Source organism: Vitis riparia, chromosome 11 (assembly GCF_004353265.1).
Source record: "Vitis riparia cultivar Riparia Gloire de Montpellier isolate 1030 chromosome 11, EGFV_Vit.rip_1.0, whole genome shotgun sequence".
NCBI classification, from domain to species: domain Eukaryota; kingdom Viridiplantae; phylum Streptophyta; class Magnoliopsida; order Vitales; family Vitaceae; genus Vitis; species Vitis riparia.
In genome coordinates, this window is record NC_048441.1 from 14,772,446 (window position 1) to 14,788,047 (window position 15,602).

Below are 15,602 nucleotides of genomic sequence, written 5' to 3' on the forward strand. Positions count from 1 at the left end.
TAGTGAAAAGTATAAGGGGGTTTTTTTTTTTCAAGGGTAACAAACTTGGTTGCTCCATAAGATTGGGGCCTACTTTATATAGCTTTGGTTTACTATATTGTGATTGATTGGATAATGGGATCAAAGTCAACTAGTTTGCAAATAGAGTCTAATTGTCATTGGGTGAGTGGATTTGTTTCTATAGGCAACATTTAGATCATGCTTAACTCGTTACTAGTTGCTCAAGTTTGTGTTAGGTGATATTAATGGTTAGTTGAGAATGTTTTCCTTCGATGGCATGAGTCATCGACCAAGTGCCATCCTATCGCATTAGGTTAGAGGGATGATAGATGATGGAGGTGGGTTATTTTCATGGTTTTAGTTATCTTTAAGGAGCGATATCACGCTTATTCATGCAAGTAGCATAGGTCATCTTATTGTTATTATGAGGCAAGGGTAACCAATATTCGAGTATGTGGTCTTGAGCATGTGGTCTCAATGGCTCATGGAGTCATATTGCAAGACGGATTGTCACGTAAGTATGGGACTGTGGACCCCGCATTTCGTGCTCATGCGTTTCCCACTCGATGGCGAGCTCGATTTTTATTTTGAAAAATTGATTTTTATTGATTATTTGAAAATGACTTGGAGTCGCCACTTATTTTTGTTTTATTTTTAAAAGGGTAAACAAAATAAGAAATAAAAACCCTAAGTGTGACTCCTTATTTGGAAAAGGTGATCTACGAAAAACCGGATCGGGTTCGGGGGTCAGGTTGCTTATCGGGAAGGTACGGTAAAGACCGTAGCACCCCTCTAAGTCCCTAAAATCGGGTCTCTACTAATAAAATGAAGCTGACATGGCAACCAATGAGAAAGTCAATGAATACTCAAATCAAACTTGCACATATGAAAATAAGAGCACGCATAGAGAATAATCAAAATGAGAATGAGTGCATACCTGGACCTCCAGTGACAAATGCGCTATCATGAAGCAGGATCAGTGAACAATGAACATGTACATATACTTATACGCATGTCAAGGAATAGAATAAATCAAACACGCATGGCAAATAAATCAACCAAATAGTCAATCAGTCACGAGATCATCATATATGTAGGGCCCCCACCAAAGCCCGTTTATTTTGCATGAATTAATCTCATAAATCTCATCATTTGAGAATTACAAAGATTGATTTCTTGCTTGTTTAAAACATTTTGAAATTCAGAGGAGTTGTGAAAATTACTGGCCAGAAGGAAGAATGGCAGTGAATTTTATTTGAAAAGTGGATTTCTGAGACCCAAAACCCTAAGGATGAAATTTCGAAGAAGAGAATTGAAGTCATTCGAAAAATATTTGAAAACCGGGATTTATGGGGTTGTTTTTGAAATAAAAGATGGTGAAAGGTGAAATAAAATAATAATTAATCCTATAAGTGGACATACAGACCATGCATAAGCGGGATGATAGGGGATAACTATGTATGGGTGAAACCCGTAGTGCAGCTGTGTTTGCTCTGTCGGTGGTGTGTCCTCAATGGGTATGCTCAGGATCCTATTAGCTTCAATATCAAAGTAGACTGTGATCTGAGGAACATCTCTGGGAGCTAGAGGAATGCCGGAGAACTCAGACTTACCGAGCAAGTTGCTGTCTCTGGTCCTCGTTCTCTCTTCTTCATGCACTTGGATCAATTCTCCAGGCTGGTTATCAAAATGAGTCGAACTGGCTGCCCATGCGTTCTTTGCCAGTCCGTAAAACCTCCCAGACCTTGCCCATACTGTTCACATATTGCAAAGGAATTGCACACCTCCCCAAGACCTCATCTGTGTTGTTTCCAACCCTATCTTCCACACTCAAAATCAAGGGCTCTTCAAATGGCTCAGCTGCCACAAATATCAAATCCTCATTCCACATTGGGTTGACGGCTTTAATATGAGAAATCCTAATTCCCAGAGCCTGATTTCTTAGAATAGCCTTCACAAAAACTTCAGGATACGTACCGATCCTTATCAGTTGGTTGCAGGTCCTGAGCTTTGATTATATTAACCCTCAAATACCATAGCTTTGGCGAGAGATACACCTTTGATTTCCTATTTGCAAGACCATCATTACCACTGACCGCTGCAGTATCAGAATGCCATGCATCAAGAAATACTTCATCTGCTTGAGTACCTGTCCAAACAGCCAACATCAGCTATCCTTTGACCTTGTCCCCCTTTCTGTCCTCTAACCTATTCCACTGAGGTGCCAGAGGACTGTATGGGGAAACCCGTTTGGAACTTCATTGAGATCAAATACAACCTGACCTATGTAGTCATTCTTCATTAAATCCTTATTTTCCACTGTAACTCCCAGCGCTGAAGCCTGCATCCAATCTTTTGAGAAAGCAAACACCCGGTTCCATTCTAGATTAGTTTCTTTCTCAAAATGTGGTGCAGCCATGCTAGTTCCAGAGACCATTGCAAACCCTTCTCCAACATAATTGGCCTAACCTGTTCCATTCGGAGAACTTGGAGCCAGAATATCTGGTTTGAGAAGATCCGCATCTTGGAAGTTGAAATCTCTTACATTGGATCCCCGAGCAGAAAATAATGCCACCTGAGGTGCTGATTTGTGGAGATATGTATGCAAAGGTTCATGCATGCAAAGGCCACGTGAGTGTGGCTGAAATGGCCAGGAAATAGCTAAGGAATGGGTAACAGGGCAGTGATAGAAATAGGTTCGTGGTGAGGTGGAGAAGTGGCTTGGTGATGTAGGGAATGAATGATGAATGGTGGGTATGGGTGGCATGAAAAATGAGAAATGGGTATGGGGACAATGAAATGCATGAGGGGTGAGATAGGGGTATAGAAATGACAGTCAGGTTTGCATGGAGATAAATGGGTATTATGGAGAATGGGTATGATTTTGCATGGGCATATGGGTATAGGATATGTGCATGGGGCTAATGGAATGGGTATCGGCTATGGGCAATAGGTTAAATAGGTAAGAGAATATGGACATGGAATTAGTGGACTGGTTGGTGGGAGTTAGTGAGATGATAGGTTAGTGGGGTGGCAGGTTGGAAGAATGGAAGGTGACCATGCGAATATAGAGATGGGAAGGCGACAGTGGGACCCGACAGAGACGCGGCTGTGAGTTGCTGCTACTCAGAAGGTGTGGCCCATTGTTGAGATTCTGGGAGCTTGTGCTTGCCCTAGCAGCCTTCCCTACCTGCTCATCATTGAGCAGATCATTGATGATGCCTAGGTGAGGGAAGGGGAACTCATCTATCATCGCGCCATGGGTCTAATACCCGGGTGTACCGGTTGGAAACTCAGTTGAAAAGTGTTCCATGCATTGATCCACTGCGTACAGGATTGTACAAATCAATGTTCTGAATGTCATTAAGCATGGAAGGACCACAATTCGTGCTTCTGCTGGCATCCCTTTGAGAGCGCTCTGTCCATTGTGCACCATTCCGCAAGATGTCTTGTTTCCCATTCCAAAAGAGAAAGCCTGATTTGACAGAGTTCACATCCAACCTGTCAGAGTTTTGTGGCAAAAACATTGGTGAAGATACCAAGGTAGGCAGTGGAGAATATGCTGGTGAAGAGTTCTCTGATGAACTTGAGTGAGGATGACTGAAGCCAGATGAAACTTGAAGAAACAGAGTTACCAATGGTGGCATTTCTATAGGACTGAGGTACATAACTATGCGTTGCTGGTGAGGGATCAGGACCTACCCGTCCAGCAGCACTCATAGAACGGGCTAGCAGTGGGGTTGTTGGAAACATCATAACCTGCTTATCATGAGGAGCCATCTTGAAGATCTCTCGAATATCCCCCCTCATGTCAAGTGACTCAAGCATCTTGTCAAATCCGAAGATCTTTCTTTCTCAATAATGCTATATGATCACAAATTGAGGAAGCAGGGACTAGACTTCTCAATTCACTCTCCAATCTGGCCAATTCTTTTTGCAAATGCTTTACCAAGGCTTTATCGGACATGACCACATTGACCTGTGCCTTTGTAGTGACTTCTTTGGTACAGCTGGCAAACAACAGAATGCTGGCGATTGCTCAACATGGCTTCGTGCATGGCTCAAAGTGCAGATAATGGCAGTTCTAGCATTGCCTCCCAAGCTTCAATTGGACAATTCATTTCACATAACTTCAATATCCAAATATTTGGGCAGCAGACCATCAATTACACTGAAAACTCATCCTGAAACAAGAAGTCCTTGCTAACAAATAGCAAAAACAACTTCATAGTGAGAATGCTGTCATGCATGAGCAGAAATAATGCTTCCAGTAAAGATCAGAGTTAAGAACCCAGAGTCTAGAGTCCAAAGTCTAGAGCTGTTGCCACAACTTTGGCTGCTGCTAGTTGAACTAATAGCCCGATTCCAGGTGCTGAAGCACTCTTCCCAATATGTAGAATTTCTTCAACATTTGTGAAATCCCAGTAAAGTATTCCAGGATATTTAAGAGCTATTATCCCAACTCCCAAGCCACCTAATATCAGGTACAAAGGTAATTCTGAACGATTCTTCCTCTTCATACCATCATCATTCTCCATCAACCAACCTCCTCAGATTCACAGTCTTGAAGCTTGATAGTCTCTTTCAGGGAAAAACAGAGGAGCAAAGGAGTAGAAATAGGAATAGAACAGGGAATCTTTTAATGAATATGCTTAACCCATTTCATTATTTATCCATGAGTTTAACAATCAGTGGGTTAAGATGGAAGAGGTTTGCTGGGGTAAAACATAAAAATGCAGCAAGCTTTTCAAATGTTAAACCAATAATCATCACAACAAGACAACCCAACAAGCTAAGATGAAATCACAGAGAAATGAGATAAGAGAAATATCAAAGGTGAGAATATACAGGAAAACCATAAAAGGGCCATACCTGAAAGCCTCTTTCCTACTCCAGCAACTACCAGACTCCTCTCACAAAGAAGAACCAGCTGATTTCTTACGCTCTTCTTGGCACCTTGCCCAGAAAAATATTTCACCTATAGCAACTCCCTCTCTCAAGCAACCTCAAAAATCCCTTCTCCTCAAACTTACCCCTTAGGAAAACGAGAATCTCTCCCTATAACTCTACACAGAATTTCCTTAAAAACTCACTATGCCTCCCTGCAACTCCCAACCTGATACTAACTGTCCCTCTCTCACAAGCAGCCCCCAAAATCTCTTATCTCACCCAAACCTCTCTTCTCCCCCAAGCTCCCCTCTCCGGTTCCCCTTTTTTCCTCCTCTGCAGCCTCAAACTTCTATCTTTTCCCTCTCTCTGGTTCTCTTTGAAGCTCCCGGACCTCCCCCCCAAAAAAACCAAACAAAAGCTCCCCTTCCAAAAGAACTCTGCAGCCCCTCTAAAAGCAACCACACCACCTGCAGCAGACGCTCCTCCACAACCAGAAACGCGCTCCTCTACAACGGCTCCTGCATATTCTCATGCCACCTGTCAACCTTCCATTGGCACTTCAAAAGCACCACATGATTCTGCACTGCCCTCTCAAAAGAAGACACGTGGTTGAGCAAGGCTCTTCCACATGGCAAAATGTGCAGCTGCAAGAAAGGCCCCAAATGGGGTCTATAGGGACATTTGCTAGATTTTTTAAAAAATTATGATCAATTTAAAATTAATTTTTTAAAATACAACACATTGGAAAATGTTCTCAATTCTACAACAATTTGCGTCATATTGAAAGTTGTCTCTTAAAGAAATATCTTATGCAATTTTCATATAAGTTATACATTGAAAAAAAAATTGAATTTATACTAAATGTGTATTTTGAAAAAAAAAATACTTTTCATATTAAAAATATTAAAAATTTATACTAAAGACATCTTTTGAAAAACATTTTCCATATTAAAAGTATTAAGGAATTTACAACAGTTATGACCACATTGGAAGTTATCATTTGAAGAAACAATTTCCATAATTTTCATATTAGTCACACATTAAAATTAAAAATTGAATTTATGCTAAAATTGTCATTTGAAGTAACACTTTTACATGTATAAGTTGTTTTTCTTTAGTAAAAGTGATGTAAACTTATAAGAAAAAAAAAAAGTTCTCTTAAAGTTGTTTCTTGAACAAATAACTTTCATATATAAAAAAGTTGTCTTTTAAAGTAACACTTTTAATGAAACACATTAATTATTTTAAGTAAAAATTATGTTTTTATAAAAAAAAATTAAATAAAATAAATTTAAAATGATTAATTTTAATAAATAAATAAAATCAATATTTAAGGAAGTTGTTTGTCTAAGTAACACCCATTAATATAATTTAAGTATTTAGTAATTAAATTTTCAAAAAAGTTGTATGGTTTTAAAAACAATTTTAATATAAATTATTTATATTTTAATATTTACTATTTTATTTTTATTTTAAAAAATCAATTTACCCCTAACTTTCATAAAAAGAGTTGTTTTCTTAAAAACATAAAAAAAAATAAAAATAAAAATAAAAAATCATTTGTTTTAAAAAAAACAACTTCCAATATGGAAAGTAAAATCAAATGTGTTTTTTTTTTATAAAAAAAACAACTTTCTACATGGAAAGCTATATGAAAGGTTTTTTTTTTTTTTAAATAACAATATCCTACATGGAATATAATATAATTTTTTTTTTCTTTTATGAAAAAATGAATTATACTAGGGGAAGTGTTTTTTCATAAGGCACCTTAATATAAAATCAATTTTTAATTTCAATCTATGAGTAATATAAAATTTGTGAAAATTGTCTCTTCAAACAACTTCCAATATGGCAAAAAACTAGTGTAAATTCTTCAATACTTTTAATATGAAAAGTGTTTTTCATTTTTTGAAAAATAGTTTTAATATAAATTCATGTTACTACTTTCAATATGATTTTTTTTAAAAGATATTTTTAGTATAAATTCAAATTTTTTTCAATGTATGACCAATTTGAAAATTATAGAAATTATTTCTTCAAACGATAACTTCCATTATGGCCAAAACCATCGTAACTTCTTCAATACTTTTAAAATGAATTTTTTTATTTTATTTTATAAAAAAGACGGTTTTAGTATAAATTCAATTTTTTTTTTTTAATATGTGAATGATATAAAAACTCCTGAAGATGTCTCTTTAAGAGACAATTTGCAATGTGGTTAAAACCATAATAGATTTCTCGATACTCTTACAACTATCCCTTTTTAAGAATTTTTGTTCCCAATTTGCTATAGAAGTTACAAAGGCCGAATAATTTGCACAGGTCGGGTCTTTCTCTGTTCGGTGGATTTAGGTTGTTGGTTATTGGGTTGACTCAAGTTGTAACCTATGCGATCCCTCTAAATGTGTTGGCACAACAATTCGGAGTAAGAATGTGGGCAATCTCTAAAATACAAGCTAATGTATGATTAAGGCTTCGATAAGTATTGTCTCATGAACCAGTAGAATTAAGAAAAGAAAACATGATGTGGATATGATAACCCATTCTGTTGATACCAGGTCAACTAAGGATGGGTTTCTCTATTGGTGTGGCAACAAAATCTTTTGCCCAATTGATAGAGATTAGGCTTTTTTCTTCCCTACACAAAGGATGTCCGGACAGGTTGTTTGGACACACTCTCTGAAGCCTAAGTTGGATATTGAAATGGGTAGAATCCCTCTGAGAGAGAGTAGATGAGAGATTCCTTGGTGTTGCGTACCTGAGTCCTATTTCAGTGGGATTTTTACAATGCTCAAAGGGGGAAAACACAGTAATGCTTAGCTGGCGCCTTGACCTAATGTTGCAATGATGACTGTGTAGTAAGTGACATAGCAATCATTGTAGTTGCAAGACGACTGGTGGCTGTGTCAGACGGCATGTCATGATGCAATTTTCCGTCATTTCATCCTGTTGAAGGTATGAGTGATGGGCACGATGGGCCATCGATGTTGACGTATGGATAAAGAAGGTCCCATCAACCACTCCAATGTCAGAATGCCATCGTTTCACATATCAAAGAGGATTTGGGGCTATCAGGAAGGTTTGTTATGCTCAGTGGGCCTATATGGTTTGGATAGAATGTTCCTGTATGCCTCGGTGGTCGTCTAGACAGTAATGGAGGGAGTGACACATGGTCCGAGAGAGGTATTGCCACATGTCCGGATACGTGGAGGCACACATGGACAGACGTGTGGGGAAGGGCCCCAATAATTAGCATGTGCATCTGTGTCCGGGCAGAGGTGAACAGACTAAACATGCCTATTAGGATCCCCCAGTGTTGATGAGACACGTGTTGGTCATTAAGTGAGGGTCACTTCCACCGAGGCATTTGTCAGACGATGTGTCATTTCGAGACGCGTTCCAAGATGACCTATCTTTTGGGATCCCTAAGGTTCTGGTCCTCTAAATAGGGCATTCTAGGCCTTTAAGAACACCTTTTTTGGACGTTTCTTGCTCCTACAACTCTTCATTTTGCCTTTATTTCTCATGCATTTTGCCCACTACAACTCTAATAGTTGTTTTCCCGTTGCTTTTTCATTCATCTTCTCCGATGGCTTTTGCATTTTGTGCTACTATGATTCCAGTTTACAATTCATTTTCCTGGTGGTCCCGTCGTCTGTACCAGTTTTTCTTTGGGGTGAACTTCGTTTCTGTCAGAAGTGTTTCTCATGGTTTTAGGTAAGTCGTTAATCCCTCGCATTGGCTTCTTTATTTTCAATGGTGCACTTAATTGCTATTGGGATTATCTGTGGCTTTTTTGGGTTCAATATGAACGTCGCTAAGTGTAGGATTTAGGGTTTTGGTGTTTTTTTGGGAAAGGGAGTCACTGCCGGTGGTTTGACTGACAGCGTTTGCTAGAACTAGGGTTTTTTTCCCTTTCGATTGGCTTTTTAGGGTTGTTGTTAGGCTTTTTGGTTTAAGGCCTCTATGGGGTATGGTTAGGGGGAACCTTGGTTGGGGCTTGCCCTGAAGGGTCGGGTGACTACTTTCTAATAATTGGTCGTTGTGTCGTACAGGTCTTACTCGACTCACTTGCTTCAGCATGTTAGCGCGAGAGGTGTTGCTTCACCAGTGCGACTGGTAAGGGCAAGAAAAATGGTCGGCCAATAAAAGGTGTCGGTCGCACTCATTCGAAAAAACCTACCAAACTCCTTTCTAAGCGAGAGTTTAGGAAGCGCTTCTACATTCCGAATGGCCTTGCTATTCACTTGATGGATGGTGGCCCTATGCCTACCAAAAATGAGCCTTTCAATGTTACCGTCTTCAACAAGGAGCAATTTAATGCTGCGCTCCGCTTCCATCTTCCTTCATTCTTTAGGCAGTTTTTTCACTTCACAAAGATTCTCCTATCCTTTCTTCATTTGAACGTGGTCAGAGTATTGATGGGGTATAGCATTTTGGATATGCTATTCCACTTGGATCTTTCCCTATTAGAGGTTTTTTTTATTTACACTATGAAGATGAGTAGGAAATGGATATTCAGCTTGTTCGCTCATATCCCTTCCCTTCAGTTGGTGACAGGGCTTTCGGATTCTACTAAGGGTTCGACTAAGGGGCATGTCGTTGTTTTGGGCCCCTGGGCTAGTTCAATCGAGCACTTGGGCCGAGAGTTTGAACTATGTCGTTCGTTGGCGATTTCGGGTAGAATAGACCATAGTTCCCTCTTGTTTTATCCTTGCAGCTTTATTAATTGTCAATTCGCTATTGATGTTTATTGTTTTGTGTGCTATAGGAAATAAGAAGAGAGATCGGCTGGTAGAATGGGTGAAGAAATCTTATTTCAACCTGCTCAACAAGTTATTTGTGATTTATGCCAAATGAGTGGCATTATCAGACTCTGTTGACTGATTGAAACTTGATAGCAGTGGTCTGGGAGCTGCAACCTTACATCCTCTCCATTATTCCCCCTCTTGCGCCCAAATTTTTGGTGCTCGGCGAACATCAAGTATTGAAGGATTTTCCTTTCTACGAGGAGGCGTGGGCGGAAAACACAAAGACACAACAAGACAGGCTTGATCAGAGAGAAAAAAAAAACGTCAATAGGAGACTCTGAGACAAACTCTAGGTGTAAGTCGTCTGGCTAGTAGTTCTACTTCTTACCTTCTTACTAAGAGGAAGCCCGTCCTTTGACCTACCGAGAAGGCGTTGGACCTATCTCCATTTTCTTCTTCTCATTCGCTTTCTTCTGAGGTCAGCACCGATCAAGGCTCAACCTCGCCCTCTATAAGGACCAATCCGAATCAAGAGCTTGAGCCAGTGGTGCCTTGCATCATCATTGAGCCAGAATAATAATAATAATAATAAATGACATCAAACCTAAGGGCTAGTTTCAAGGAGAGGCAACGTAAACGCCTTTTTGAGTCATTTTCAACTACCCCTCCACCTGCTAAGAGGACTTGCCCGGAGGTTCTTCCCGAAATGCCAGTCCCGGACGCTCCTCTAGCGTCGATGCCTCCATCTAATGCTGTTAGGTCCGACCAAGTGTTGATTGTGAGTTCTTCTGCTGAGAAGGACGTCTACCTAGTGCTAAAAATGACCTATATTGGTCAAACTGCGGGTGATGATCTCATCGACAAAAATGCCCCAATTAGCTCTCCCGCTCTTGGCTGGGATGAGATAACGACATTATTGAAGCAGGTCTCATGCTTCATTACGCCTGAGCCCTCTTCAACTAACATGAATGATTTCTTTCCACTCATCTATAGGATTTTTGTTGACATGCTTGGCAATCTTCCCATAACTGTCGCACCTTGCCTTCCTCATGACACTCCAGAATATTTTCTCCTCTGTATTCAATCGATGCAGCAGTACACTGCTGTTGAGACGACGGAAGTGGTAAGGTTTGCTCCTTCTTAGTTTAAGTTTCCTTAGTGTCTGGCTTCTAACATTTGCTTTAATATCGTTCAGGAAGTGGCTGTTATTCATAACATAATGCGCTAACGAGCCCTATTTTTCAAATAGCTGGAAATCACAAAGACTATGAGAACATTTTTTACCCAGCGGCTGGACAACAACAAAAAGCTCTGTACCTAGCTTGAGCAGGCGGAGTGCGACTTGGCTGCCACTCAAAAAGCCATCATAGATGAGGGGAAGCTGTTGAATGAGACAAAGGAGGAAATTGAGATGGCAATGGCTGAGGCGTGCTGGATGAGATATGAAAGGGAGACTGCAGAGGCTAAGTGCAAAAATGTGGAGTAGAAAAAATACCAATTGAAAAAAGAGTTGGAGGAGCTTCGGGGGCTTCCGATGCTCAGAAGAATGACCTAGAGGAGCTTTGGGCGGGGTTTATTGTGGAGAAGAAGAAGCTAGAGGAGGATTATCAAAGAAAAGTTGATTATATGTTCTTCTTCGACTACCAATGTTGTATGAGGAAGAACGACATTACTCATGATATCCCCAACTACCTTTCCGATAAGGAGGATGCAATAGTTAGCGGTCTTACCTAGGAAGATAAGGATTCAGATGCAGTTGGGCCCTCCGACGGGCAGTGATTGTATTCTTGCACTTTCTTTTCCCTTTTTCCTTTATTGTTTTATCTGGACACGACTTTGTAATGAAATCTTTCTATCAATGCATACTTGTTTCTTTTTACTTGCGTCTTCTTACTAAATCTTATTTCCTTAAATCCAATTTACTGATATTATTGTTTCAAGTTAGATACATTCCAAGGGCAAAGCATGGACACCCCGTCTAACGTTTGTAGATGGTAAGCCCCTGAGTCTCCTGTCTTAAATACAATGTAGGGTCCTTCTTAGTTTGGTTGAAATTTTCCGACCCCTTTTTCAACCGTGTTTTCAAAGATCCTTTTGAAGACTAGAGTCACAGTCTTAAAAGCACACAACCAGGACTTCCTATTGTAGTGGACAATAACTTTTTGCTTATAGGATGCCATCCGGATGGCTACATTCCCTCTTACCTTGTTTGCCTAATCCAGGTGTCTTTCAAGCTTTTAACTCTCATCTCTCTGGGCTTGGACAACCATCTTGGTTGTGGGCATGCCTATCTAAGTTGGGATAATTGTCTCCATCTCATAGGCGAGAGCAAAGGGAGTGGTTCTCGTTGGTCGGCCAGGTTTCGTTCAGTAGGCCCACATAACTCCAGGTAGTTTAGTAGGCCCATAAAACTCCAGGTAGTTCATCTACCCACTTTCTTTTGGCTTTTTCCAGTATTTTCTTCGGCTTAGAGAGCAGAGTTTTGTTTGTTGCCTCCTCTTGTCCATTACTTTGAGGGTAACGTGGCATGAAGTATAAAATTCTTGATTTTTAGCTTCGAACAAAAGGTTCTGAAGGCGATGTTGTCGAATTGCGACCCGTTATCAGCTACAATTGCTTGTGGGATTCCAAATTGGCAAACGATATTTTTCGAGACGAACTTGGAAACGTCTTTATCCTTGATGCTGGCATAAGTTTCTATCTCTACCCATTTGCTAAAGTAATCTATGGCTACAAACGAAAACTTTTTATGTGTCGCTGCGACGGGTAGGGGGCCAACTATATCCATCTCCCATAATGCGAATGGCCAAGGGCTTGTGACCAAATTGAGGACCTCGGAGGGCATACGAGGAATGGGTGCATACTTTGGCATCGATCACACTTTTTGACATATTTCTCAACGTCTTGTCTTATGGTGGGCCAATAGTATTCTTGTGAGTGAGCACAATACGCTAAGGTACGTCTGCCTATGTGATTGCCACACATGTCTTCATGAAGCTCAGCCAATACGTACTATGCTTCTGCATCTTTTAAGCACCTGAGGTACGACCCTCCAAAAGACCGTCTATAGAGGCTGTCTTCGATTAGAGTGAAACAGGCAACCTATACCCAGATCTTGTGAGCTTGCTTGCTATCTTCAGGTAATTTTCCTATCCAGATATATGCTTCAATCTCGTGCATCCAGTTGATGTTTGTTTCACTGGTACTGCATACTGGTCCATCTACTATTGACTACGCAACTTGAAGGTAGACGGGTGGTAATACCGCTTCTTTTATCGGGAGAGTAGAAGCTATCCCAGCTAGGACGTCAACCTGTATGTTTTATGTGTAGAGGATTCTCTTGACAACCCATTTGTTTAGTTTATCTAAATTAGCTCGTACATTTGAAAGGTATCGGGCCATGCATTCATCATTGGCTTCTTACTCTCCCAAAATTTGTCCAATGACTAGCTGGAAATCGCTACATATTTTTAACTCAATTGCCGATAAAGTAAGAGCAAGATTCAACCCGACTAGGATTGCCTCATACTCTACTTCGTTATTGGAGGCAGAGAACCCAAGCTTGATAGCCTATTCCAATTGTTCTCTAGTTAGGGATTGTAAGAGAATACCTATTCTGGCTCTAGAGACCCGGGATGTTCCATAAACGTGAAGTATCCACCATTCATTTTTAAGAGAATCTGCAAGTTGGGATGATTTCTAAGGGATCTTAGTTATAAAGTTCGCCATGACCTATCCCTTCATTGCCAGTCTGGGCTGATATTTGATCCTATACTCACTTAGTTGTATGACCCATTTCAGCATCCTCCCAGACAAGTATGGTTTATGTAAAATGCTTATGAGTGGTTGGTTTGTGAGTACAGTCACCTGATGAGCTTGAAAGTAAGGGCAAAGCTTTTGTGCAACACTTCTCAAAGCTAAAGTTGTTTATTCCATCTTGGAGTATCGGGTTTTCGTCTCAACCATTGCTTTGCTCACGTAGTAGATGTGCCTCTGTTCCTTGTCTTTCACATGGCGAAAGAGCACAACACTAACAACATAGTCAGATACTACTAGATACATGTACAGTTGCTCACTGGGCTGAGGATTGCTCAGGATTGGTGGTTGTGTGAGCTAGCGTTTAATCTCCTCGAATGCTTGCTCATAGTTGTTTATCCATTCGATTGCGTTAGTTCCTTTCAGTGTGAGGAATAAGGGTCTTAGCTTGTCTGTGAAGCGAGCTATGAAGCGTCCTACTGCGGTTAGGCGACCAGTGAGACATTGTAGTTCTTTCTTAGAATTTGGGGCGAGTGTCTCCATGACAACTTTGATTTGGTCCAAACTAACTTTTATTCCCCTCTGTGTCACCATGAATCCCAGGAATTTGCCTACCCTGACTCTAAAGACACATTTTGTCGGGTTGAGCTTCATGTTGCACATTTTTATCAAGTAAAAAGTTTCTTTTAAATGTTGGGCGTGTTCGCTTCTGGTTTTGCTTTTTACTACAATGTCATCGATGTATACTTCCATTGTGTGGCCGATTAGTGGTTTGAAAATCTTTGTCATTAGCCTTTAGTAGGTGGCTTCGACGTTCTTGAGCCCAAACGACATGACTATGTAGCAATACAACCTGTGTGGTGTCACGAAGGCGGTTTTCTCCTCGTCCAGTTGGAACATAGGAATCTAATTGTATCCAGAAAAACGTCTATGAAAGAGAGCATCCTGTGCCCGACAATGGTGTCTACTATCTGATTTATTCGGGGCAAAGAGAAGATATCTTTTGGGCAAACATCATTTAGGTTAGTGTAATCAACACAGACTCGCCACTTCCCTCTATTCTTTGGGACCATGATAATATTCGCCAGTCAATTAAGATATTCTACTTTCTTGATGAACTCGGCTGCCAGTAGCTTGTCCACTTCGGCTTGGATGATCTTTTGCCTCTCTGGATGGAAACGTCTGACCCTCTATCGGATAGGCCGTGAAGAAGGTATGATATTGATCCGATGTGAGGCTACTAAAGGGTGGATTCCGGGCATATCAGAATGAGTCCACGTGAAGACCTCCTCATTTTGTCGAAGCACTGTTTTGAGTATTTCCCATTTTTCAGGTGCTAGCAAGGAGTTGACATGAGTAACGCGTTCATTGTTATGAGAGAGACATAAAGGTAAGAGTGGGGTTGGCTGCCGGCGGATCCCTTTCCGTTGGGCTCTGTAATTGCTATTGTTGCTCCATGTCTGTTTGTTCCATGAGCGGTTTATTACCGCTGGAGGATCCGAATTTGTGTGCTATCTAATAACATTGTCGTGCAGCCAGCTGGTTGCCAAAAATGTTGATCTGTCCGTCCTCGGTTAGATAACTTACCATTTGGTGATACGTAGAGGGGATGATCTTCATGCCATGTAGCCAGGTACGTCTCATGATGGCGTTGAAAGGAGACAAGTCTTCCACCACTAAGAACTGCACATTTTGGATAACTGGTCCGACCTAGATGAGTAACACGACATCTCCCAGAGAAGTGGTTGAAGCTCCATTGAATCCTAATAGTATTTGTCCGGGGTTCTCTAGGACAAACAATGGGAACCCCATCTATTTGTACGCGGACATCTATAACAGGTCGGCTAAACTGCCCGAATCAATCAAAATCTGCCTTACATCGAAATCGCTAATTCCCAATGTCAGGATCAGGGCATCTTCATGGGGCTGTAACACCCAGTTAGGGTCTACTAGAGGGAAGGTAATTACCTCATCTATTGGGCGCGTGCCCCTACTGGGCAAGCCAGGTTGGATGGAGCTAACCTGTTCTCTTACATTATTTAATTTACTTAATTGTTTAAATTAAATTATTAAATCACTATTAACTTAATTAACCAAACACTCACTAATACTTCATTATAAACAAATTGAAGTGCCAAGATACATATACACATACATCGGCACTAAATTGGAGTGCCACCTAGAGATACATATGTGAACATCTTG